At 45.4% G+C, this 27,372-nt stretch overlaps 1 long non-coding RNA gene across 1 annotated transcript; it reads left to right on the plus strand.

Moving 5' to 3' along the window:
• Nucleotides 1-4,739: 4,739 nt before the first annotated feature.
• On the plus strand, nt 4,740-15,660 carry LOC120401272. Its single transcript, XR_005596364.1, has 3 exons — nt 4,740-5,159; nt 7,051-7,173; nt 15,440-15,660. It is a non-coding gene; the product is annotated as an uncharacterized LOC120401272 (long non-coding RNA).
• Nucleotides 15,661-27,372: the final 11,712 nt, after the last annotated feature.

Genomic DNA, 27,372 nt, shown 5'->3' on the forward strand with positions numbered 1-27,372 from the left:
CCCTTCATGAATATATGCTGTATGCTTGAAGCAGGTGAAGAGATCCACCTGTGCTGAGTTCTGTGCAGGATCAGGGAATTACTGTGGGCTTAAAAAATATTCTGCTGTGCTGGTGCGAACAGGCTGCAGGAGAATACACCTGCACAAGAGGCCAGCTGCATAGCAGGATCTATGCCTCTCAATCAAACATGGGTAACGAGTATAATAGGCCAGGAGAGGCTAAGCCTCCCCTAACCCTAGCCAAGGCCCTGCCCTTGCTCCTCTGAAGCCAGCGGGGGCTCAGCTCCAGCAAGCAACTTGGAGCTTGGGGGCTCTGCCAACTGGCAGCTCGGGCTGGCAGGTAGCTTGGGCCAGTGCTCAGGCCAGCCAGCGGCCTGGGGATCAGGCCAGTGCTGAAGCCAGCTGGGGAAGCCTGGCCAGTATCCCTGAGCAGCTGAGGAGGGCGGGCTGGTGCTTGGGCTGGCTGACATGGCTGGGAAAGGCTGGCCAGCAGCCTGGGTCGATTCATCAAGGGCTCCTCTGGCCATGGGGGGACGCTCAGGGCTCCAGCGGGCAAGGGGGGCGGAAGGGGTGGGGAAGGGGCAGAGCATTGGTGGAACCAGCCCCTGGTAGCCCTTGAATTCGAGAAACACAAGACACTTCTCCTCAGACCCTGAGTTGGCCCAGGGATGAATCTGTCACCGAGGCCTTGATTCTTCACTGTTTTCTACCTTGTGGAGTCATTCACATCTGAACAAAGTGAATGTCAACCAGAGCCATTCTGGCCTGGTAATCAATGGTGTAAATGACTGCACAAAGTGGGGAATCGGGACGAAGGGCCAAATCCTACTTACCTTTCTTACTACACAAGTAGTCCTGTGGACTGCAGTGGAGGGTCACACCTGAGTAAGGGAAACAGGATATAGTCCATTTTGAGGACCTCCTCAATGGTTTTGGGTGGTATCCTGTCCCTATGGAAGTCAATGGCAAAACTCCCATTTTGACTTCAGTGAGGCCAAGATTTCATCCCTTGTGTATAAACCTTCTGCAGAAAGTCTCCACTCAGATACCTATTTCATTAAAGTTAGTGATGTTCTGTCTTTACCACTTCTGTGAAATATATTTGTAGGGTTCCCTGCCTTCCACAGGTGTCCCTCTATTCCCCTTGCTCCTGCGGACCCAGTCTCTCTCTAAGTCTGTCCTTGTAACCCTAAGAGCTCCTCCATGCCAACTGGCAAAGGGTCACTGTTCTGTAACAGCAATGCCTATCAGGCCTGACAGTCTATAAGGTGCCACAGGACTCTCTGTTGCTTTTCATGGTGTATAGTTATCAGACATACTCTGTCATTACCCTCAGCTGATATAAATGCAGGGCTCTTTGGCATTTAAAATTGTCAAGAAATTACTTGACTTTATTGGTACCAGAGTAATATTTTATTCGAAGCATAAACCCCAAGATACCTGCCCATCTAGAGGGGGATGAAGGGTAGTGATATTTCACAAAGCGTAGTCAGCATAAATGGTCTGAGTTACCACAAGGTATAATTTGGAGTTCAAGAGCTTTAGTGTGTTTCTAAGGCATCAATTTTTAAAATATATATAAAATTTATTTTTATAAGTAACATGACCATTGATTATTTTGCTAAGTGGCTTTTAATGGTGCTCTCAGTGTGCTATGTGGCATTTTTGATGTGTAATTGAGTCCTAGAGACATTTCTCTTTTTCTATTTAAAACCAGAAATCTGAATCCTGCAGGGGATTGGCTGACTCAGGTGACTGAGGTCCTTCACCTATCAACTACTGGTTTGAAGCCAACCAGCTCAGTAGTAGCTGAAAGCAGTAACCTTCAGATAACTGTTCGGTAGCCAAAATGAAATGACTCATGGTCCAACAGTAGATAAGTGTCCACCTCCCACACCAACAATTCACCATTGCAATTGGCACTAATTGGTGCTTCCCTCAAACATACTGTATCCCTTCAATTATATGTTTGGGGTGGAATAACTCTGTTCCCATTGGAGTCAATAGGAGCCTTACTCTTGATTTTTATTATTTTTGTAGTCAGTTAAAACTCCTTCTAATGAGTCGTGTGTGTGTGAAGGAGAGTATGAGAGAGAGAGAGATTGATTTTGGGATTCAACCCAGACCAGTGATAGGTTCTGTCACTGCCTGCTCTGTAACCCTGGATGGCTTAAATGCTCTAATGCTGCGACTCACAGACCACACAACAAGAGCCAGTGGACACACATGCAGTTCCCTGAGTGTCTGTGCAGCCCGAGTTCAGTGCTCTGACCCCATCAGCCTGCCTACAACGGAACAGGCCTGCCATGGTTTCCACCAGCCTTGGTTACTACTTGCAGTAGTGACCCCAACACACTCCCAGTTCTGAATTTCCTCAACATGGTCTGCCCCAAAATGTCCAGCCCTCTCCTGGAACACTCAGAGGAGTAATAAGGCCCATTACTCCTTTAAAGAGACAAAAGCAGAGCAGCTTGTTGCTTTATCTGGAGTTAGCAATCACTTCAATACAAACACAGCCCTAGGCTGGTTTAGATTAAAGTAAAACAAGTTTACTAACCAAAAAAGAGGTTGTGAGTTCAAGTACAAGGGATAAAGACAAAAATGGTCACAAGTAAATAAAAGTAAAATACACTTTCTAATGGCTAAGACCTAACTTTACCAGCAACAGCCTTAGTTCCAGCTGAATTTTTTTTACCAATCTTTTTCTTTTCCAGCCATGGCTGACTTTCTCTCAGTCAGGACCTTCCACAGAAGTACAAGTGTCAGGATTCCCTTGTCTTCCTAGGTGAAAAATCTTTGTCTAAGCAGGTTTCTCACATATATTCAGTTCCCAGAGACTTCAAACCAGAGGTGGACAAACTACGGCCTGCGGGACCATCCTGTCTGGCTCTTGAGCCACCGGCCCCTCCCTTGCTGTCCCCTCTCCCCCGCAGCCTCAGCTTCCCATGCCATCAGCACTCTGGGTGGTGGGGCTTCAAACCCTGTAGCTGAAGGATCCATCTTTTTCCACTTGCAAGAGCTCTGGCCGTTTGTGTCTGTCCAGTGATGGACGTCAGGATGGCTTCTTTTCTCTCCTCATATCTTCCCAAACTCATTGTTTTGTCCCCAGATTCAGGGTGATTGTGTGCTGTTCTTCCCTTTCTGTGGGCTTCCCATGCCCTGCTGATTTGTATGCCAATTAGGCTTCCATTATTTTTGGTCATACCCTGCTTAATTTCATTGGAGATAGCTGCCTTCCTTCCTGTGAAAACCTGTGAGTATTCATAATTCTTCATATAGTTTGAATATATACATTTTACAATGATATCAATCACCAGTGCATCATTAGCTTTCATAAGATACCTTAACTGACACACTTTTATAATACTATATACCATCAGTTGATTTGATTACTTATTTTGGGGTCAGACCCCTTCTCTTTATAGTTAAGAGACTATCTCCCCCACTTGCTAGGTTGATGGCTTTGTTTACCTTTTTTGTAAATGTGCCATGTCTCTGCCTGATGACCAGGCTGGCCAGCCAAGCAAATACACATCCTATTGTCTAGGGCAGACTAGGCTTATGCACTTATGTTAAGAACATAATTCTAGCACATATCCATAACGTGTTGCACAAACCCCATACATCAATCATGCAAGAATATTAATGACCAGTGAGCTAGTTTTCCAAAGATGTCTTACATGCTGCCTAGATACAGATTATGACAACAGAGTGTTAGATGTAATGAGTATGTCAGGCCTGAGAAGAGCTGCTGGCACAGAGAACTGAACCATCAACGGGCCTGTCTTATTACTCCTACATTGTCCCACTAGAGCCTTTCTTTGGTTAAAAAACAGGTGATTCTATTAGTCCAAGATTTTTTTTTTTTTAATTCCACTGGCAGATCTAAGAACCTTGCTGAGGAATCAGGGTCTAGGTTCCTACCAGGAATGCAGAGCTATCCAAGTACCACCCTACATGTGTTCTAAGAGTACAAAAGCATTTGAGTTTGTCTGAGGCACTGAGAATTAGGGACAGGGAGGCTTACAGGGGGATGCAGAGGCTGAGGATTAGGTTTTTCATTTTTTAAGTTAACAATAAAAGCCAACTCCAGAAAATAGGTACATTTGGATCGTATGCAGCATACAAGTGCAGTATGAGGAGTGGAGTGGAAATACCACCTGAGTACAGTAATTTTGGGCTTCACGATCAGGGCCGGCTCTAACATTTTTGCCGCCCCAAGCAAAAAACAAAAAACAAAACAAAACAAAAAAAGAGCGTCGCGCCGCCCAAGTCCCCGCCCCCCCCCGAGTGTCGCGTTGCCCAAGCCCCCCGCCACCCCGAGCACCGCACCGCCCAAGCCCCCCACCCTCCATGCATCGACAGCGCCACCCAAGCCCCCGCCTCCCAAGCACCGCGCCGCCCAAGTCCCCGCCCCGAGCGCTGCACCATGCTGCCCAAGCCTCCTGCACCTCTGAGCATTGCGTTGCGCCGCCCAAGTCCCTGCCCCCCTGAGTGCTGTGCTGCTGAAGCCTGCCCCCACCGAGTGCCGCGCCACCCAAGTCCCCACCCCGCCCAGCGCCGTGCCACGCCGCCCATGCCCCGCGCCCCCAGCGCTGTGGGGCCAAACCATAAAAAACAAAAACAAACCTTGAGCACTGCCCCGTCCCAAGGTGCCGCCCCAAGCACGTGCTTGGTAGGCTGGTGTCTGGAGCCGGCCCTGTTCATGATCACATTAAGAGTCAACAGTGATGGTTCTGCTAAGGCTACAAGTGCTGTTTTCTTATCCAATAAAGACGATCACTTTGATTTTTTGGATCTAATCTCTTTTTATACATTTTATTTTGTATGTTTTAGAAAAAAATGGTTACTTAGCCTGTGCCGTAATAGTGGTTTCTTGAGATGTATCCCCTTATGGGTACTGCAGTCTAGATGCATTTGCAGCCCGTGTGCCTTTGATCAGAGATTTCTCATAGCGGTGTCCGTTCAACCCGTGCATGCATGTTACTCAATCTTGTGCTCCATGCTGTTGTATATAGCACTGTGCAGGCAAACTGCTCTCACTTCCTTCTCTACCGTAAAGCTACACAGCAGAGAACTCCAAAGCTGAGGGGAAGGACAGCGAGTATTAGATCATGCATAGGGGGACACAACTCGAAGAACCACAGTTACTGCACAGGGTGAGTAACCATTTTGAGTAGTATCCCTATGTGTGCTCCACTCTAGCTGACTACCAACCAATTCCCTCAAAGAAAGAAGGAGGGGCTTCAAAGTTGAGTCCAGTTTTTAAGAAAATGTAGCCAGGCCGAATGCAGCACTGGAAGCAGAGTCGTGAGTTATTGCATAATGCTTAGCAAATGTGTGTATAGAGGTCCAAGTTGCAGCTCTATGTGATGGGGACTGTGGCAAAGCAGAGGAACCACCCACCAGAAGAGAAGGGGCTTAGGAGAGCCTTTAGGCCTAGTTAGTCTCAACCCCATTATATCCGTGGCCAATGGAAGGCCTATAAAGGAGAGAAAAGGAGGGAGCCTGCCTCAGTTCAGGGTTGACTGGCAAAGAGTCAGGAGCTAGCTGCCTCCCTATCTGAAGGAAGGACCACTAGCCTGCCAGCTGAGGCAGCCCCCAGGGACCAAGCAGTGTCTCCCTGGTCAAAAGAGACAAAGAAAGAGGCCTAGGGGCACCCAGCCTGAGAGAAAACCAGGTGACTGAAGCACAGAGACCTTGTTGGGGTTCTGACCCTGTCAAACTTACGGCTGCTCTCACTGGAGGAACCTAGGACCACAGCAGGATGCTACCCAGGGTTCACAAGAGGACACTACTAAGAGTTAAGCCACCACAGGAACTTGGACCTTAGGGACCATGCCCCAAACTAAAGGGGAAACAGTAGGAAGTAGTCCAGGGGAATGAATGGAGGATCTCTGCTAGGAGGTCCCCTACTCAGGGGTGACTTACACAGGGACCTGGGCTGGGACCTGGTGGAATGGGAGGGCATGGGTCTCCCTACTCCCCTAAATATTGAGGCACCTTGACCCCAGGAGCAGGAAGCCAGATACTCTAACCACTAGACCGACTGGCTCTCCAAGCCCCTCTTGTTACAGGAACATTTTTGAGAAAGGCTGTAGAAGTGGAAATAGATCATGCAAAATGAATTCATATGTCCAAGTGTGCTTGGAGATTACAAGACTGGTAGCAATAACTAATGCAGTTGGATATCCACTTGGAAAGTCTTTGTTTAGAGAGTGCAGACCTTTTCAATCTGTTTGCAATTGAGACAAATAATTTTGGAGTCTTCCTGAAAAGTTCAGTCCTGTCAACATAGAAGGCCACGGCTGTCCTGACATCAAGGGTGTGTAACAGCACCTCCTCTTTCTCCAGGTGAGATTTAGAGTGGAAGATTGGGAGGTGAATAGGATTGGTTAATATGGAACTCGGAAGATATTTTTGGTAAAAACTTGGGTGTGATTGTAGTGTGACCTTGTCTTTGAGAAATATTGTGAAAGGGGGGTATGCCATAAGGGCCCATTGGTTCAAACTGAGATCTTAAGGTGTTTGAGAACCAGATTGAGGGCCTAAAGTGAAGTAGGATGCTCTCTGGAACCCGTTTTGAACCTTTGACCTCCACTCCCATCCCTGTTATTCCTTAGTTGTCCCCCATACTCAGTTGGATCCTGGGTCCAGTGGTTCCTCCCTCAAGGCTGGGGGAGGGACCTCTTGACGTGAGCAGGTTTCCACCCGCCCGCCCCCCCAAATTTCAATAAGGCTTGACTAGTAGAAAGAGAGACATTCCCAAGCCCCCTGGAGAACCACATTGTTGTTGGATGGGCAAATATGGAATAGCATTCTATTGGAGAACAGAAAGCCATGATGGCTGCCAAGTGGGTTCTAATGGAACTCAGTGACAGCCCCAATTAGTTTTAGGATGTAGTCCAGTACATCTGACACTGATGAGGTTGTTGGTGGAATGCATAAGATGTCACATCAGCAGTCAAATCTTGTCCATTTTTGTAAGTAAGTGTAATGAGTAGATGATTTTCTGCTGTGTAACAACACTGCTTTTACTTTCTCTGAAAGGCTGTTTCTAATCCTGTGACCCATCAATCAGACATGCTTTAAGGCAAAGAATTCCAAGATTGGGCTGAATGATCTTCCCACCTTCCTGGGAGAGGAGATTTTGAGGGGCCTGGAGTGTGATTGGTGAGTAAACATCCAGCTGAATCAGGTAAAGAAACCATGTTTGTCTGGGCCAGATGGAGTCTATTAGAATAGCTTTGGCTTCTTCCTGTTTTATTTTGAGTAGAACTTTGGATATGAGAGGAATCATGGGAACACATACAGTGACCCGACGATCACTGAAGGTGAAAGGCATCTCCCAAAGATCGATAACCCAGATCGCCTCTGGAGCAGAGCTGGGTGTATTTCTTATTTGTCACCAAGGTGAACAAGTCTATTTGAGGGGTGCCCTATTGTCGAAATATGTGGTGTAGTATGATGGAATCTAGTTCCCACTTGTGGTCTTGAGAGATGGTTCTGCTGAGCGTGTCCACAGTCACATTCTGTACTCCTGGAAGGTCAGCTGCTGTGATGACGATCAGATTGCATATGCACCAATTCCAAAGCACAATAGCCTTGGCACAGTGGGAGCAGGATTTGCCCCTCCTTGTTGGTTGATATAGAACATGCATGACCTGTTGTCTGTGTTTGCCCCTAATAAGTGGTAGAAATGGGAGACAGAAGTATCTGATGCCCTGAGTTCCAGAAGGTTGATGTGCAAAGTACCAGCTGCCATATGCCCCAAGAGCTGAAGATAGTTCTTGAGGGTTTGAGGGCTGATCTGGATCATGTTGACTGTTTGGACAGGGCCACGAATCTAGGCATTGGGAGGTAGGCTCTTACTGCTGTTAAACTGAGATGAGCTCCTATGAATTCAAACTTTTGCACATGGGTCAAGGTGGATTTTTGAATGCTCAGTTGTAGGCCTGCAGGTCTATAGATTTGCAAGTTGGCTGTGAAGTTATGTCCAGAGAGTGACCATTCAGAAGCCAATCATCTAGGTAAAGAAACAGCAGAATTCCTTTTCTGCAGAGGTGTGCCACTACTGATACATCCTTTGAAAAGACCCCTGGGCCCTGAAGTTCTTTAACGTGTGCAGGGATTCATCCATGTTGTCAGCAAACAATTTAGTACCTTGATGGTATGTTGAACCTCCTTTGGAAATCCTGACAGCGGGAGCCAGGAGGCCCTCCTCATAACTACTGCTGTAGAAATCAAATGGGTAGCAGTATCAGCAATGTTGAGGGAGGCTTACAAAGATGTTCTGGTGAGCAACTGGCCTTCCACAATAATTGCCTGGACTTGCTCTTTATGTTCTCCTGGTAGATGCTCAATAAATTAGTTCAACTTGATATAATTTGTATGATTGCATTTTGCCATTAAAGTCTGGTAGTTGGTGATTCTGAATTGCTAAGTAGATGCCAATACAATTTTTTATCAAACAGGTAAAGGTACTTATGATCCTTGTCATAGGGCGTGGATTTAGCGTGGTGTTGCCTCCCACATTTGTTAACCATGTTGACAGCCAAAGAGCTAGGAGAGGGATGAGAGAATAAAAATTATGAGTCCTTAGATGGAACATAATATTTCTTATCTGCTCTCTTGCATGTAGGTGGAAATGTGGATGGGGTGTGCCAGATAATGAGGCCCTACTGGACCTTGCAAAGGTTAACAGGCAAGGCAAGGCAAGACAGGCAGATTAAGTCATATGAAGGATGTCAAGCAGCTTACGATGTGATTCTGTGACCTCCTCAGAAGGGATCTGCAAAGAATCTGCAGTTCTCTTCACAAGGTCCTGAAACTGCTTGAAATCATCTGCCAGGGTTGGAGGAGGTGGCATAAAGACTTTATCCGGAGATGAACAGATATTGTGTGGTGGAGAGACGTCTTCATCAGCCCCAACTCCTGTTCCTCAAAGTTTTTTTCCTGAAGTTCCTGTGTCCTGGGGGGGGTGTGAAAGAAGGTTGTCTCTCTCTGTGGTGGGTGGTGTGAGAGACCCTAGAGAGAATTGGTGGGGATAGGCCATCCAAGGGTCTCACTATCGCCAAGGAGGTATTGCATATGACATGGGTGGAGGCATACCAGCAAGATGGTGGTTGTGGCTGTCTCTCATGAGTGACACCAATCTTCGCAGGAGACCTCTGGAAAAGAGCCTGTGTAGGAATGAAGAGGAGAGCCTTGCACCCCTATTTGGGAGACCAAGGCAAGATCTTCATCAAAACCCTCTTCCAAATCACTCCGTAGCAGTGGAGCACGGGAAGAAACATGGGGTGAACCATCTGGTGAGAAAACGGATGCACCTGGAGTGTCTGTCACGGCAATTGCCTCCTGGCACAACAGGCAACATTTGAAACCAGGAGAACTGGGCATGCCCTTTCAATAAAGAAAAAACTCCCAGGAGGGGAGAAACTATCTAAAAGCTACTATTACTAAGTACTAAACAGTAACTACTATTAAGAACAACTATAATAAACTAAGTACTAAAAGAGCTAAGGGGACACATTTGATGTAAAACTCAACATGGATAAGTGCTAAGGCTCCTTCTCAGGCCCAGGAGGTTGAGAAGGAACAGCTGGCCCATAAAAGAGCCATCTCCCTGTACACAGAGGGACATTCCAGTAGTTTACTGCTCTTGTAGTAGCGCCCATGTCATAATTCTACCAGGCTACCAGTGCGGAGGAGGGGGGGCAAAGAGTCAGGGGAAAAGGGTTATGACCGCAGATACAGTAAATGGGGATTGCTAGGACATAGGGTAACATCCCTTAGAGGTTGTTGGCAGCCAGCACACCTGTGAGCGACACCACTGAAATGCAGCCACCTCTGGCAGAGACAGTGCTTCAGTGATGGGAGGGGAAATAAATATCAGGGCAGACTCCCATAGTTTTTAAAAATCCCTTGAATCTTTACAGCAAGATTGTGAAACCCAATACAGCTGTTTTGTGCTGCTGGGCACAAAAACCAGCTCAACCAGCTACCTAGGGAGTCTCCTGGGGTAGAACTGAGCTGGGACACCCACCCCTATGCTCCCACCAACCTACACCTGGCCTGCAGGGCATGGGGGTGTGGGAAGGGGTATGGCCACAATGCTGCTGCACTCCAAGAATCCCTGACTTCAGAACAGTTGTTTTGGGGCCATCGCAGCTAGGCATAATTTAGAGCATCCCTGAGCCTACTACTGAAAGTTATGCAGAGCTCTGGTGCAGTTGAGGACCTATTCCTTAGTGTCTATGTGGTGCCGATGGGAACACAGTTTTTAAGGTGTCAGCTAAAAGACCGACCCACACACAGAAAATTGTATAGTGTTCCATTAATCAATGTCTGAAAAGGTGGCTGAGTCAAGCATAGCAGGGTCGCTGTTGCTTGTTTCTTATGCAATGAGCTTTCCATAACATTTTGAACTTTCAGTCATGTGCCTTCATGACTAGACTCAGAATCATCAACTTTAATGGAAAAAGACAAATTAGGTCATCTAGACTTATCACTGCCAGGCCAGGATTGCTCCCTAAAGTGGATCACTTCCCCCCTTCAGTTATCTTTCCAGCAGTCTTTTACAAAATAGAAAGCAAGTTCAGATTTCCATTTGAATTTCATAACTGGAAGTTTTGAGAACATCTACTTTTTTCAAATAAGTTACTGATAAAAATGTTAACATGGTTTAAAAAGAGCTGAATCCTCAAAACTAACTGAAATTTTACATACACGAAGGGAAAAAAATCCTAACCCTCCTTGGGTCAGAGGAATGTTGCAACAAGACTGTAAGAGATGCATGGGGTTTTTTTGGTGCAGTGTTTAGGAAAACCAGGGGGACACAGCCTCTCTCTGAGCCAGGAAATTGTTTCTGTGACTCAGTGTTACCAGTCAAACAATAGGTTTCCTGCTACAGCATCCAGCAAGTAAGTGTGCTGTTCAGCAAGACACCAGCATTTGTGAGACTATTAGCAGGTCCTCATCAGAAGACTCAGTGCTTGTGTAACCCTTCTTCCAGGGTAGTTAACAGCAGCAAAAAAGGGCTGAGGTCAATATAGCTTATGTTCCTCTTGACAAATAACTAAACTGTCTTGAACCTCACCCAGAAACTTGGAAAAACAACCATCTCTCTCCCTGCGTGCCTCTAACAGGCAGGGCTTCCCCTCTCACAACCACCCAGAGTATGTACAAACAAGGAAAACTTTATTAGTGGAAAGAACAGTCACAAACATGGGAAAACACAGCAATACCCCCTCCTAGTAATGCTGACAGTAGGGCATTTAACACCCTTCTCACCCACCGGTCAGAATGTCCTTAACCACACCATTGCCTGGGGGACAATGTCACCAGTGCACCAAACCTCACTCATGGGTTGGGTCAGTGAGTAGCAGCAGCCTCAGGGGCCCTTTGGAGCTCAGTCACCTGTCCTTGTTTGGTCTCACCTGGAGATACCACAACCTGACCCAATTAAGTGATTCAGTATTGTTAAGTTTCTGGGTAGGCAGGGCTTCACTGGAGTCCACTCAGCTCTCCCGTTGCCCTCTGCATCATCTTTCGGCATGAAGTCCTCACTCTCAATCATTTCTCACTACAAAATACTTAGTTTGCGTTATCCTTTGCCACAGAGTCCTCTGTACTTTCTCTTGCAGCAAAATCCTCATAGGAAAGAAATTAAGAACACTAAGAACATTTAGAACCCTTGAGCAGAGTCCTACACTGTCTAGAAATGAGAGCTTTCTGCCACACGATCAGAAATCTTTTCCCACTTTCAGCTTCTAAGGAACCCACTGTCCCCCCACCCCTTACAAAATACAAGTTCGTGTCTGCTTATGGTGACTTCCCAAGGGGTCACTAGAGGAATTGTGGGTAGGTAGTGTGTGCAAATGAAGCTAAGGGAGCACTTTTTCCTTTTCACCAATAGATGGAGTAGAGAGTTCTTTCCCCTATAGAAATTCTGACCATAAGGTTTATACTTACAGTGCTTAATGGAAAAATAAATTTACTTCCCCTGACATCTCTTAGATGTGGCTATATATAAAACAAGAATTCTGCATATGACTGGACAGGATACCCTCCCTAGTCACCTTAATGACTAAGCAAATTCATCCACAGATCCTTTTCTGAAGGGAGCAACAAATAGAACAAAGGGGGAACTGAAATAGATACAATGAATTAGTTCTCTTAAGAAAGCTCTAGAAACAACTTAGAACCAACCCATCTCATGTTCCATTTTCTAGTATGCATCAGATTTTGCTCTCAGTTAGTTACACAACTCCAGGGTAACGCCACTGAAGTTAGGGTAGAACAGTCATCTTTCTGTTAAGGAGCAGTTGATTCCAAAGGCTCTCTTGCGGAATAGATTCAGATTCCCGAGATGGGAGTCTATTTAAATTTGGCTCTTCTTTACAAACAAATAAATCATTGCATAGCTTTTATTATAGTACTTAAAAATTTAAGTGTATGCAGCTGCCAAGGAGGTTAACTCCTTTTTGTAAATTATACTACATCCTGTTTTAAATGAAATTACCTAGATCTTATATTTTCTGCCATGACTGACTGGTCCAGTCCAAACTCCCAAAGAAGTCAATGGAAGTTTTTCCATCGAGTAATGGGAGTAGGAGCAGGTCTTTTGGGCTAGGACTGTCTTTTACAGTTTGTAAGTACACAACTAGGCCCTGATGAGGGTTTCTGACTACTACTGTAATATAACTACAGTAGAACCTTAGCGTTATGAACACCTCAGGAATGGAGGTTGTTCGTACCTCTGAAATGTTTGCAACTCTGAACAAAATGTTATAGTTTTCAAAAGTTTAGAAACCGAACATTGACTTAATACAGCTTTGAAACTCTACTATGCAGAAGAAAAATGCTGTTTTTAAACATTTAAAAAAATAAGCACAGAAAGTTTCCTTATCTTGTATTTTTTTAAAATTTTTTAGTAGTTTACATTTAAACACAGTATTGTACTGCCCTTCCCCCCCGTCTCTGCTGCTGCCTGATTTTGTACTTCTGTTTCCAAATGAAGTATGGGGTTGACCGGTCAGTTTGTAACTTTGGTGTTTAACTCCGAGGTTCTTTTGTAATAAGCAGATCCACTCTTCCATCACAGAATGTCAACTGATTTTCTTGAAGTAATTCTAAGGGTATGGCTACATTTGCAGCTGTACAGTGCTGTGAGTTAAACCTGTCTTCGTACAGCTGAGTAGGGAAAGCGCTGCAGTCTGTCCACACTGACAGCCGCCAGCGCACTGTCGTGGCCACATTTGCGGCACTTGTAGTGGTATTGGGAGCAGTGCATTATGGGCAGCTATCCCACAGAGCACCTCTTCCAATTCTGGTGCCGGGGGTTGTGGGAAGGGGGCGGGGAATTCTGGGTCCTGTCCTAACACCCCGTGATGCATTGCTTCACATCCCAGCAATCCCTGTGTTTCCATCCACATTTGGCGCCATCTTTCAACGGTTTCTGTGCAGCACAGTCTGTGTTCCGTTTCGGTCTGCGGGAAATGGAGCCCGAACTGCTGAGGAGCATGCTGACGAGTCTCGCCAGCACATCACATTTGGCAGTCGAGCTATTCCTTAAGATCCAGAGCGATAGTGAGGAGTCTGATGATGATACCAAGTCGCATAACGCATACGACACAAAATTGTTTGTGGCATTCATGGACATGCTCAGCACCATGGAACGCCGCTTTTGGGCTCGGGAAACAGTCACTGAGTGGTGGGATCACATTGTCATGCAAGTCTGGGATGACGAGCAGTGACTGCAGAACTTTCGGATGAGAAAAGCCACTTTCATGGGACTGTGTGAGGAGCTTGCCCCCACCCTGCGGTGCAAGGACACGAGATTGAGAGCTCCTCTGCCGATGGAGAAGCAGGTGGCTACTGCAATCTGGAAGCTGGCAACTCTAGACAGTTACCGATTGGTCGCGAACCAGTTTGGAGTGGGAAAGTCAACCGTTGAAATTGTGTTGATGCAAGTTTGCAGGGCCATTAATTGCATCCTGCTCAGAAGAACCGTGACTCCGGGTAACGTACAGGACATTGTGGATGGCTTTGCACAAATGGGTTTCCCTAACTGTGGAGGGGCGATAGATGGGACACACTTTCCTATTCTTGCACCACCCCACCTAGCATCCGAGTACGTTAATCGGAAGGGGTATTTCTCTATGGTTCTCCAGGTGCTTGTGGATCACCGTGGGCGTTTCATTGACATTAACGCAGGCTGGCCTGGAAAGGTGCATGATGCACGCATCTTTCGGAACACTGGCCTGTTAAGGAAGCTGCAGGCTGGGACTTTTTTCCCCAGAGTGGAAGATCACAGTAGGGGAAGTCAAAATGCCCACTGTGATCCTTGGAGACCCGGCTTACCCATTAATGCCTTGGCTCATGAAACCCTACACAGGGAGCCTTGACAGCAGCAAGGAATGGTTCACTACAGGCTGAGCCAGTGCCGAATGACTGTGGAATGTGCTTTTGGGTTGCTGGCAATTTTTGTATGGGAAGCTGGACTTGGCCAAACACAGCATCCCCGCGGTTATATCCGTGTGCCATACCCTCCATAATACTTGTGAAGGGAAGGGTGAAAGATTCAGTCAGGCATGGACCTCCAAGGTTCAACACCTGGAGGCTGAATTTGCACAGACAGAGAGCAGGGCTATTAGAGGGGCCCAGCAAGGGGCTGCAAGGATTAGGGATGCCTTGAGGGAGGAATTTGAGGCTGAAAACCAGCAGTAATGTCTGGTGCCCTGCACGGGAGTGAAGTGCAGTGCTTACAATGTTAGTAGGAATCTATGTTTGCTAAGCTGATTTGCAGTGCCTGTTTCTTTCCTGGGCTAAGATATCTTTTACTTTAAGCAATAATAAAGAATGTTTTCAAAGCCAAAGAATCCATTTATTGAAATGAGAATTCATGTATTTAAAAGAAACAACTTCTTGGGAATCAGAAAGGGCAAGGGGGTGGGGTGGGGAACGGTACAATCACAGATTTGCATATATCCTGTCTGGAGTGCTGTGCAATGAGTGCTGCACTTCAGGATGGCTATACTGCATGGTGATAGGGGTTGAGTGCAGAGGGTAAGGGTCGTAGTTTTCAGGGCTGGGTAGTGAAGATACAGGTGTTGGAGGCAGCTGGTGGCAGTAAGAACCCAGATGTTGGGTAAAGTGGGTTGGAGGTGACATGGGGGCATAAGGGCAAGAGTTTTGGGACAAGGGCTTCAGGGTGGGGGTGGGCGCGGTAGTGCTCTGCCTGCATGGCTACGAGCGCCTGGATAGAATCTGCTTGGCGCTCCAGGATGCTTACCAGCCGATCCGTGCTTTGCCACCGGTGCGCTGCGTTTTCCTGGTGGATCCTGCTTTCGCTCTCCCTCCACTCCTGTGTTTTTTGATTCTCTTTAAGAGATTGATGCATCACTTGTTGCAGCGTCTCTTCTTTGCTTTTTTGCAGCCTCTTCCTGAGTCTTTGAAGTCTCTCAGCCGGTGATAACACAGACTGCTTAGATCTCAAGGTTGCATATGATGAAGGCAAAATGCAACACTTAACAGAGGCAGCATTGTTTATACCAGACAGAGTGATGATTCCCCTGCACTTTAGGAGGGCACACACAGTCTACACAATAGCATAATTTTCCCATCGCAAAGAGAGCGCACATCACCCATGGGGGCCCCAAAATGGTGAGTAAGAGGGACTGATTGTTTCACGGCTGTACTGTCCTCTGGTTTTCTGTGCCTTGGGGAGACCCAACGGCTACAGGGGGCACCTACACTGAACACTGTCCCCACATTTTCCACAGGAGTTCGTCCTGGAAGATCTCTCACTGCTGAGGGTGACCTGGGAAGCAAGAGAGGGTCTTCTACTGCTATGCGGCTTCCACCCTGGCCCATATGCAGCTTGTCTGTGTGCAGCAATGGTCCCCCCGCCCCTCACAGCACAGTGGCGTGGACATGTTAGCCTGACTGGGACAAGGACCACAGTGGCTCTCCCAAGAAACCTGTGCAAGCGCATTGCCCACGTTCTGGACAAGACTTTTGAAGAGATTACCGAAGCCGATTACCGCACTGTGATAGATCACATCAATGCGCTATTCTGCATCTAGGCATGCATGCAGCCCTAACCCTCCTCTCCCAAAGAGCCCGCACCGAAAAATTTCCTTCCTGAAAAGAAAAAAAAAAAAAGCTGCTTACCAGGAACCTGCTCTTCTGTTTGTCCTCCACCAAGTACCGGCCGCTGCAACTGGCTACCTTCCTTCTGGCTCGAGAAGAGCTCTTGGCTGTATGCCTACTGGGACTCCGCGGTGTCTCCCCCCACCCCAGTACCCTCACTCTTGCTTTCCTCCTCCTCTCCCCACTCTGAAGTGTCCATGGTGGTGCTCAGAGTGGAGGTGGGATCACCCCCAAGTATCGCGTCCAGCTCTTTGTAGAATTGGCAGGTTGCAGGGGCAGCACCGGAGTGGTTGTTTGCCTCGCGGGCTTTGTGGTAGGCATTCTGCAGCTCCTTCACTTTAATCCTGCACTGCAGTGCATCCCGGTCATGGCCCCTTTCCATCATGGCCCTTGATATCTGCCCGAAGATATCGTAATTCTTACGGCTGGAGCGCAGCTGGGACTGGACAGCTTCCTCCCCCCAAACACTGATATGGTCCAGCAACTTGCCATTGCTCCACAGTGGGGCTCGCATGGCGTGTGGAGACATGGTCACCTGGAAAGTTTCATTGATAGCACGCCACGCCCGGCTGAGCAAACAGGAAGGGGATTTTTAAAATTCCCAGGGAATATAAAGGGTGGGTCTGACGGTTGGTCACCTGAGGCCAGGGCAGTAGAGTTCAAACTGATGACCAGAGAGGCTAGAACAGGCATTGTGGGATACTGCCGAATACTTCTGGAGGCCAATCGGAGCGCATTGGGTGGCCACACTGGCACTGCAGCGGCGGCGCAATAATGTTTATTCCTCTTGGGGAGGTGGAGTACCAGCAGCACTGTAGCTGCGGAGATACAGCGCTGTATGTGCCTTGCCAGTGTGGATGGGGAGCGAGGTACAGTGCTGTGGGCGGCTTTATTGCACTGTAACTCACAAGTGTAGCCAAGGCCTAATAGTAAAGTCAGAGCCACCCACTTAACAAAGAAAAGAAAGAAAGAAAGAAAGAAAGAAAGGGTAGGTGCCACTATTGACAAAGGCAAATACTAGTACAGGGAAAAAAATAGTTTATGATGAAATTATGGTGCTTTTTTTTTTTCTTGTGGTTACTTCTTCACACTTATGGAAGAAGACGGTTAATGAAACCACTTTATATGAAATCACTGTGTGGTCATTTTTATTTATTTCTAATTTGTCATAAAATTTCTTTCATCGGTTGTAATGTCTACTAATTAATAATGCCCATCTGTCCCTTCAGGTGAATGTTTGGAATGTAGAATACCTGCTAATAATGGAGTATCAAGGTCCAGGATATTGACAGACTCATCTTTACATTCAAAAATTGTGAATTGCATTACATTTATAGGATTCAAGTGGTTTTTTTTAAAAGATAGTATTTTTTATATGCATGGCTGACTTTAATCTATTTGGAACCCAAATGAAGAGAGGCCATCTTTGCAGGGGGCCCTTTCCCAGACAGAAGCAAATAAGCAAGAAATTCCTACAGTAGTGCAACAAGCAGGAGACCACCTTTATACAGAGCAGTCTTCTGCAAAGACATATGGAATGTGGGTGTATATAGGAAAAAGGCACCAGTTTTTCTAGAGAATGGTGGTGGGTGCTAAATTTCCTTGCAAGATAAACTAGAACATTGTTACAGAGCATCACCTGCTACCATCCAACACTGATGCACAGTACAATAAACAGGCAATGACGGTAAGAACACAAAGGATTTCCTCCACCCCCCCTTTCATTCATCCTCCTTGAATGCAAAGATTTTGCAAAACCAAAGTTGGCCACAATCACTAATCAACGCAATACAGAGCTATGCAGCAAGCCATCAGCGTACAGAACACCCATTGAAATTAGCAAGAATTGAGAAGCAGAGGGTTTGCTACATTAGGCCCCATCTACGAAAACCTAGGACTGGTTTAGAAAAAGTAAATATACTCAAGTCTATACACAAGTTCTGTCATTCTTGAGAACTGCAGAACCTACTGAAGGTGCCTGGAATACTCTAGTCTAATGATTCATGGGAAACAGATGTCTTTCTGCTCAAGCCAACCTGAGAATGGAATGCTTATTAGGGACAGGCCTATAAATTGCTCAGGCCAGTGCAAAGGCTTAATTCCCCCCCCCACCCCGTGGAACACTTCTGTCTCTTGTGTGGGGCAACATTCTTCATTCAGGAGTGTATGACACTTCTCTAATACTTTCTTACTGGTCCCCAGGAAACCACTTCCACGACCTTTGTTTAAATAATTTTAAAAGGTGTTACTTACCAGAGCTGCTTCCTGTACTGTATTTTTGGACCACAATCACCTACATTGTCAGAGATAGTGATACACTCTTGATAAACCACAGAGTGCAAAGTATGTTATTTTTAAGGTTTGAAGAATGGATATGCTATACATTAAGATGTTACACTTGTTTGACTTTTTACATTCTGATCGTGGAGGAAGATGTGTACTGTGACACCTCTACATGCCAGATTTAGGGCGATACATTTTACTAGTATTGTCCAACTTTTGAGAGAAGAATCCCCAATAGCCTGGATGTTAACACTGAAATCAGGAATTTTAGCAATTGCAGGAAATTTCCCACTATCTCACAAAGCCACCATTCAGTGGCTTCTCCAGCTTCCTATACACCACCCATCTGGGAATACAAAAGATTACAGTTGCAGTAGCCCATGAGCAATCTCTCCCCACCCACAGCCCAGCAAGACAATCTTTAACCCTAAGTCCAGGCCTTTGAGGGTTGGTCTATACTGCAATTAGGAGTGAGCCTCCCAGCCTGAATAGAGACTTGTGGTAGCAGGGCTCAAGCTAGCTTGTTAACAAATCAGTGTGCGTGTTGTGGCTGAGGCTGGAGCTCAGGCTTTCAAGCCTACATGAGACACCGCAGGTTTGACACTGAGCTCCAGCCCAAGCCACAATATCCACACGTTAGGGCTGTCCTTTAGCATGAAACTGACTAGCCACAGCATGATTTGTGGCAATCAGCTGCCAGACTCCCACCAAGAACAATATTTACTAGGAACTTCTTAACTCTCTCTCTCTCAGCTTTTTTAGAAGAACTTGCAATATAATGGCATTTGGTGTGCCTGTACATCAGAGTGTTTGCTATGTAAGCCTAATAAGCATGATGTGTAATTGCTCATCTAAAAAATAAATCACTTCAACAGGTAGCATAAAATCCTGGAAAACAAATCCAGATTGAACTACACGAATTAGTCATACGGATAAAGGCCACTATTTAAGCTGATAAATCATATCCTGTACTTAATGCAGCTTTAATATTAAATATTTGATTACTAAAATTGTTAGCAAGATTTGAAAATGCCTAGTCTATCAAATCCTCTCCAATGTGAATTTAATGCATTTATTTAAACCATACATTTGGAGACTGTTGGTACTGATCCTAATTGTAGCAGAATAGTTCTGTTCCAGTCAAAACTTTCTCAAAAGGGATGGTAGAACAGGTCAAACTTAACTGAGTTGGATTATAAAACAGCTTGGATGAAAGCAGCCTTCTGAGTTCCAAAACTCTGTAATTGTCTCCCAATACATACACTTAGAATATACAGTCAGCAGATTAGGTCACGGATATTTTGTAAAATAAAAATATGATTTACAAATACTTTAATTCCTGATTGAGCAATTGTACTTGAGATGCGCACTTATGCATGTGTGGTCTCGCTGGCAGGCAGTTCAGTGGAGATGGCTTTCAGTTCACCCTTTACGCCCCCCTCCACCTGCATTTCTGGGACAAACAGCCCAAACATTTGTAAGTTTTGACAAAACTTCCCAGCTAGCACATCTCCAATGCTGCTGCAAGGGTCAGACATAGACCTTTAGTACTACAGTAGTGACATCACTGAAGATAAATTGCCATTTGTGCATAACAAGAGGAAAAAATAGCTATGTAGGTCAGTGCTTCCCTGCTAAAACATTTTTCTCACATACAACCCAATGACAGGCTGTCTTCATTGCTTCCCCCAGATTCGTAATAATGCTAAAGGGTCCAGCAACTACTCCAGCAGTGGTGAATGCAGAAGCAATGAGCTGACTATAGTTTTTCAGACCGGGGCTTCAAATGTTTCGGGAACTCAGCTGTGGCTCGAAAGCTCAAGTGTTTTGAGGGTTGGGAAGGAGACTACAACCTGGGAGCAACAATAAGGAGTTGACTGAGCAAAAGGAGATGTGATGACCAAAAGCTGTAACTTGTACTTTTCAGTAAAGTACCATTTTTTTGTAAGGAGCATATTTTGCGGAATTGCTGGTCCAGATTGATCCCTCCTCATTGATGTGTGTGGAATTACAGAAGTTATAGTAGAACTGAATTTGATTGTGTTTCTTTTACAGAATTGAAAGTTTTCATGTACAGAACCCTCAACTTTAAATATTTAATCATGACTCTTGCCTGTAACTAGCAAAGATTAGACATGAGGGACACTGGTAGTTACCCATTTAAAGATTATGCCACTGAAAGCCTGGGAGGACGATCTTTGCCAAGCTAGAGTCTCCACAATAGAACATAGTTTGGCAAAAGTCCAAAACTGGCACTTGTACCTCACCTTTCCCCTCACTGACATCTTATTAATCTGAACCCCAGCCCAAAATGTTATTGTGTCAGCCTTCACTGATCATGCCATCTTATATTTGCAAAGGTGGGGGAAGGAGGGGAAAGTAATTTCTCAAGTTGCAAGTCTAGAACTTCATTTGCAGACTAGTGATCTTGAAGTTCCAATTCCACTAACACCAAATATTAGCAAACTTGCCAGTAGAAAAGCATTGGCTGTCAATCAATATAGAGTTGGTCATGTTCCACCTTACAAGAAATAGGCTGTTAAAATTGGTTTGGTTTAGTAATGGCGTCTATTAGATGGAGAGGAATTTCGTGGGGCCTGGGACCCTGCAAGTAACATTTTAGATCCTTCTATGGCTATTATTATCCGAAATGGGGAAATGGTATTACTAGTGTTATGTTGCAGTCAGCAGATTCACTCACTGTGCTCCTGGAACCCTTGGCTGTTTCAATCAGCCATTTCTTGATTTCTATTTAGTTTCTTTCTACAAGTCACTATAAACACTTAATTCAAAGCTTGCTCTAGACACCATATGCTGCTTTCAACTATACACTGATGAAGGAAAGGATGGTTCTGAGATGGCAAACTTCCTGCTTGTTTTATCTACAGCTGGTTGTATAATGAATTGGCAGCCACTGTGCCAGCAAAATGAATGCAATGGAATATTAAACTGAGCTAAAAAGAATAGCAAACATTTTGCTTGAAGTTAAAGATTTTGAAAGAAAGTAGTATATGGCTGTTGAAAAGTTACTGAATTTTAACAAAGTTACCTCACCAAGATCCTAAGAAATAAATGGAAAGTTTCCTTTTTTCTCTGCTGAAGTGAGTTACAGTATAGAGACCCAAATAGATCCAGGAGGAAAACAGGGGCTTAGAATAGAATAACTAACCTTTTGTTTATAGTACTCATGTCACTACTTTAGCAGAAAAATCAGGAAAATAAGAGCTCAAGTTTCTTAGAATCCCAGGGAAAAGCTAATTATTTCAATTTCCTAAATTATTTATTAGTGCACTAGTGTCATATAACAAACAGCATTCAGATGAATGCCGAAGGATGGTCTACAAATGAGCGTGTGGTGAAATGGAGCATGTCTGTTGGCTCTGCAACCACAGCATTTCATGTTGAAGCTATGACAAAACCTGTTCAGGATGACATACATGATCCATCTAAGTATGCAGAATTTTCCATATAAGAACAAACTATTTTTTATGGGTGATAGATCAAAAGCTTCCTTCTATAATTATTTTGAATGATATACATGACTTAGGCAGAACAAGCCTCAAAAGTTAGTCTACTCCATTTTTTCCCCTGGGCTGGGCTACCTATATGATGACATTTCAAATACTCCCTCACTTAACTGGGAACTCAATGAGAAATGATGTTTTTGAACAGTATTACTGACCACATGAAAAACTGTTATTAACCTTTCCATAACTGTTTGAGATGTGTTGCTCATGTCCATTCCACGTTAGGTGTGCATGTGCTGTGTGCACCATTGCCAGAGATTTTTTTCCCCTCAGTGGTATCCATTGAGCTGGGTCTAGCACCCTCTGGTGCTGCACACTTATGCGCCGGTATAAGGAGCACTGCTGGCCCTGTATCCTCAAAGTTCCTTCTTGACGACTAACACTGATAGAGGGGCAGGAGAGTGGGTCATGGAATGGACATGAGCAAATATGGAATAGAAAATGACAATATATTTGCCCATCTATAAAAAGGGAAATAAGGACAACCTGGGGAATTACAGACCAGTCAGCTTAACTTCTGTACCCGGAAAGAACAAATAATTAAGCAATTTGCAAACATCTAGAAGATAATAAGGTTATAAGTAACAGTAGCATGGATTTGTCAAAAACAAATTATTTCAAACCAACCTGATAGCTTTCTTTGACAGGGTAACAAGCCTTGTGGATGGGGGGGGGGGGGGAGTGGTAGATGTTGTATATCTTGACTTTAGTAAAACTTTTCATACTGTCTCACATGACCTTCTCATAAACGAACTAGGGAAATGCAACCTAGATGGGGCTACTATACGGTGGGTGCAAAACTTGTTGGAAAACTGTGGTTCACAGTTATGCTGGAAGGGTATAATGAGTGGGGTCCTTCAGGGATCAGTTCTGGGTTGCTTCTGTTCAATATCTGCATCAATGATTTAGATAATGGCATAGAGCGTACAAAGTTTGCGGACGATACCAAGCTGGGAGGGGTTGCAAGTGCTTTGGAGGATACAATTAAAATTCAAAATGATCTGGACAAACTGGAGAAATGGTCTGAAGTAAACAGGATGAAATTCAATAAGGACAAATGCAAAGTACTTCATTTAGTAAGGAACAATCAGTTGCACACATACAAAATGGGAAATGACTGCCTCAGAAGGAGTACTGAGGAAAGGGATCTGGGGGGGTCATAGTGACCACAAGCTAAATGAGAGTCAACAGTGTAACACTGTTGCAAAAAAGCGATCATCATTCTGGGATGTATCACCTGTTGTAAGCAGGAGTGTTGTAAGCAAGACACGAGAAGTAATTCTTCTGCTCTTTGTGCTAATTAGGCCTCAACTGGAGTACGGTGTCCAGTTCTGGGCACCACATTTCAGAAAGATGTGGACAAATGGGAGAAAGTCCAGAGGAGAGCAACAAAAATGATTTAAGAACTAGAAGACATGACTTATGAGGGAAGATTGAAAAAAATTGGGTTTAGTCTGGAAAAGAAAAGACAGAGGGGACATAATAACAGTAAGTACATAAAAGGCTGTTACAAGGAGGAGGAGGAATTGTTCTTCTAAACCTCTGAGGATAGGACAAGAAACAATGGGCCTAAATTGCAGCAAGGGAGGTTTAGGTTGAATATTAGGAAAAACTTCCTGTCAGGGTGGTTAATCACTGGAATAAATTGCCTTGTTGTGGAATCTATATCACTAGAGATTTTTAAGAGCAGGTTAGACAAACACTTGTCAGGAATGTTCTAGATAATACTTAGTCCTGCCATGAGTGCAGGGGACTGGACTAGATGACCTCTCGATGTTCCTTCCATTCCTATGATTCTATGAATACATCTTGAAGAACAACAGTTATGGAAAGGCTAGTAACTTTTTTCTTCCAGTGCTTGCTCATGTCCATTTCACGTTAGGTGACTCTCGAGCGTACCCAAGGAGGTGGTGGGCTCGGAGTTCATGGACATGCAAATTGCAACACTGCTCTCCTGAACCTGGGGTCATCTCGAGCTTATTGGGTCATGGCGTAGTGGGACCAGAAGGTATGCACTGATGACCAGGATGCAGCCCCGCAGATATCTTGGATCAGGACCTGGGCCAGAACTGCTGCTGAAGAGGCCTGAGCTCTTGTGGAATGAGTGATCAAGATGGCTGGAGATGGAATGTTCACCTGCTCATAGCATGCCCAAATAAAAGAGGTTCTCCAGGATGAGATTCTCTTGGCTAAAACCAGCAGGCCTTTCATCCTCTCTGCTACTACCACAAAGAATTGCGTAGATCTGCAGAACAGTTTAATCCTCTCAATTTAGAAGGTAAGGGCATGTTTAACATCCAATGAGTGAAGCCATCGCTCTTCTGAATTCTTGTGCCTTCCAGAAGAAGACAGTCAGGAAAATGGCTTGGTTGCTATGGAACTGCGAGACCACCTTTGGCAAGAAGGCCGGATAGGGTGCAGTTGAACCATGTTCCTTGAAGAACACTGTGTACAGTGGTTCTGACACAAGGGCCTGGATTTTACAGACCCTTCTGGCTGAGGTAATAGCTATCAGGAAGGAGACATCCCAGGAGAGAAACAGCAGATGGCACAAAGGGAGGGCCTCTGAGTTTTGATAGGATCAGGTTTAAATCCCACGGGGGAATTGGTTTGTGGACCTGAGGGTAAAGCCCCTCTAACCCTTTAAGAAAGCAGATGTACATCTTGTGAGAGAAAACTGATCTACTGCCCACTGGCGGGTGGAAAGCTGGAATTGCTGCTAGGTGTACCTTGATAGATGTGAGGGCCAGACCTTGCTATTTTGGCATGAGCAAGTAATCCAGTATAAACTGAAGACCGGGTCGGAGAGAGACCTTGTTGGGAAGACCATATCAAGAAATACTTGCACTTGGCATGATAGGAAGTCCTAGTAGACTGCATCCTACTACCCAGCAAGACCTGGTGAACTTGTTCCCAACAGGCTTGCTCTTCCAGGTTCAGCCATGGAGCTTCCACGCAGTTAAGTGAAGGGCCCCAAGATTCAGGTGGAGTAAACAGCCATGATATTCTGAGATCAAGTCCAGGTGGGAGTGGGAATGGTAGCGGGGGCGCTACAGATAAGTCTAGCAGTGTGCCAAACCAGTGTTGGCACGCCATACCAGAGCTATAAAAGTAACTTTGCCTTGTCCCATTTGATTTTCAGAAGGACCTCAAAGGAAAGCATCGAAAGCGAGACTGTCTGCGCAGCGAGCAAAAATCTGATGGAATTTCCTGTTCTGCCTGGTTGTCAACAGGTCTACTTGGGGAGATCCCCACCTGTGGAAGATGAACCTGGTGACCTCTGGGTGAAGGGATCACTCAGGGTGAGAGAAGACAGATCTGCTGAGGTGATCTGCCAGGGCGTTCTGGGCTCCTTAAAGATGGAAAGTCTTAAGGTGGATTCAGTGGGTCACACAGAAGTCCCATAGAAGTTTGGTACTGGAGTCAGGGTCTGGTGCTGCACAGAGTGGTGTGGGAGCCTGCCTATCAGAAGCAACCCAGCATGACTAGTGGGACAACGGATCCAGTATTGGAGAAAACCCTGACGTATTCCAGAACAGCCATTGCATAAGCCACTTTCCACCTGGCCAGGTACTGGGGTGTGAGATGGATAGTGGTGGCGGTTCTTGGGATGGCTGTAGGGCTCCACCTCAGACTCCAAAGAACAGCCCTCCCGACCTGACCACAGGGGAGCAGCACCCTTCACTTCTGCTGTTGGGTGCCAAGGGTCCGGGGATGACCTTGCAGAAGCAGAGATGGCTTACCCTTGTAAGGTACCAAAGGTCCCAGTGCCAGGAAAGAGTTTGGGGCACCATGTGCTCTCCTCGTACTATCAGAGCTGGTGGTTGTCCCATTGGGGTCAGCAGTACTGAGACGGATAAGCCCCTAGCAACTGCCAAGGCCCCTGGAATAGAAGGCGTGTGATTCCACTGATGCTGCAATGACTTCCTGGCATCAGTGGCGGGCCCTGCACTGGACTCAATATCCCTGTGTGCAAAGTCAAGAGTGCCACTATGAGACCAGAGGTGGAGTGGCCTGATGCAGGTCGCACTCCCCTACCCTTCCCCTTCTTTGCCTTTCTTCTGCACTGGAGAGCACCCTCTCAGACAGCTGTTTTTTAATGTTTCTTCCTCGGCACTGGAGATGGAGAACGATGCTGGGAAAATGTGCAGTGCCAGAGGGGCACTTTGCACCAAGGCCGAAGTGCTTGGTGCTGAATCCGAGCAACTTAGCTCCAACGCTGGTCTAAGAGTGGCTACCATTAGGTTAACCCTCAGTCTAGCCTCCCCGACTTTCTTCGTAAGAGGCTTAAAGTCCTGACAACTCTGACAGCGCTCTTACATGAGCCTCTCCCAGACACTTCAGACAACTGGAGTGTGGGTCACTCACTGACACAAGGTTTGAAGCCCAGAGACAGGGGCATAAGAATAAGAAATTATAAATTAGATCAATCCAGCTACATTGTGCAAGGCTGTGAAAAACTGTGCGCCCTGAGTACAGTAGTTATGTTGACCTAACCCCTGGTGTAGATGCGGCTAGGTCGTTAGAAGAATTATTCAGATAGGCGGTTTAAGGCAGGAAGTCTCTATACTATGGTGCTACAGTGGCACAGCTGCAGCATTGTAGCTGTGTTGCTGTAGCGTAAACATGGCCTCAGCTACCATTGTGAAAGTTTAACATCTACTTCTAGTATGGAGTTCTCAACTGGGGGGGGGGGGCACAGAATGTACTCTGTGGACGTGAGAAGCTTTAGGAAAAAAGGTTACTGCACACATTTTATCCGTAATAAAATGTGTGCAGGACGTAATAACTAGCAAAGCTGACTCCTCCAGATATATCAGGTCCTCCGATGGCGCTTTGCATTTTGAAATTTCTGTTCAGTTTGCATAGCATTATTCAAAGTTGTTGCTATCTGCTTGTTAATCCATTTACTCTGATATGGTGTGCACGTTTAATTGTAAGCATTGACTACAATAGCAGTTTTGCTTTTGCTCTTATTACAATGGATTGTTAGCTCTTTTGGAATCAATGTCTTACTATTTTTAATATTTAGTGAGTTGCAGGTTTTTTTGTTTTTTTTTTTAAACTGTTAGATATACTTGTGTGGACATAAACACAAAGGAGGAGGGCGTGATCAAATGTTTGAGAACCACTGGTCTAGTAAAATAATGGAGCAAGTGTTAAATCACCAGAGGTCTAAAGGGTAGTGAGAAACCAGGAGCAAAAAGCAGCATGAGTTTATGTAGGATAATTCTGCCAGGCTGCCTTTTTTTTTTTTGGACAACATCACAAAATGTTATTTGATTGAGGAAACGAAGTGGATGTAGTTAGCTTTGATTTCAGTAAAGCACTTAATATGGTTAATCAATTCTTGCTGGTTAAGACTGTTCAGATAAGGTAGAAATAGTTGCAAATACACCTGTTGAAG

Source organism: Mauremys reevesii, linkage group 3 (genome assembly GCF_016161935.1).
Source record: "Mauremys reevesii isolate NIE-2019 linkage group 3, ASM1616193v1, whole genome shotgun sequence".
In the NCBI taxonomy this organism is placed as follows: domain Eukaryota; kingdom Metazoa; phylum Chordata; order Testudines; family Geoemydidae; genus Mauremys; species Mauremys reevesii.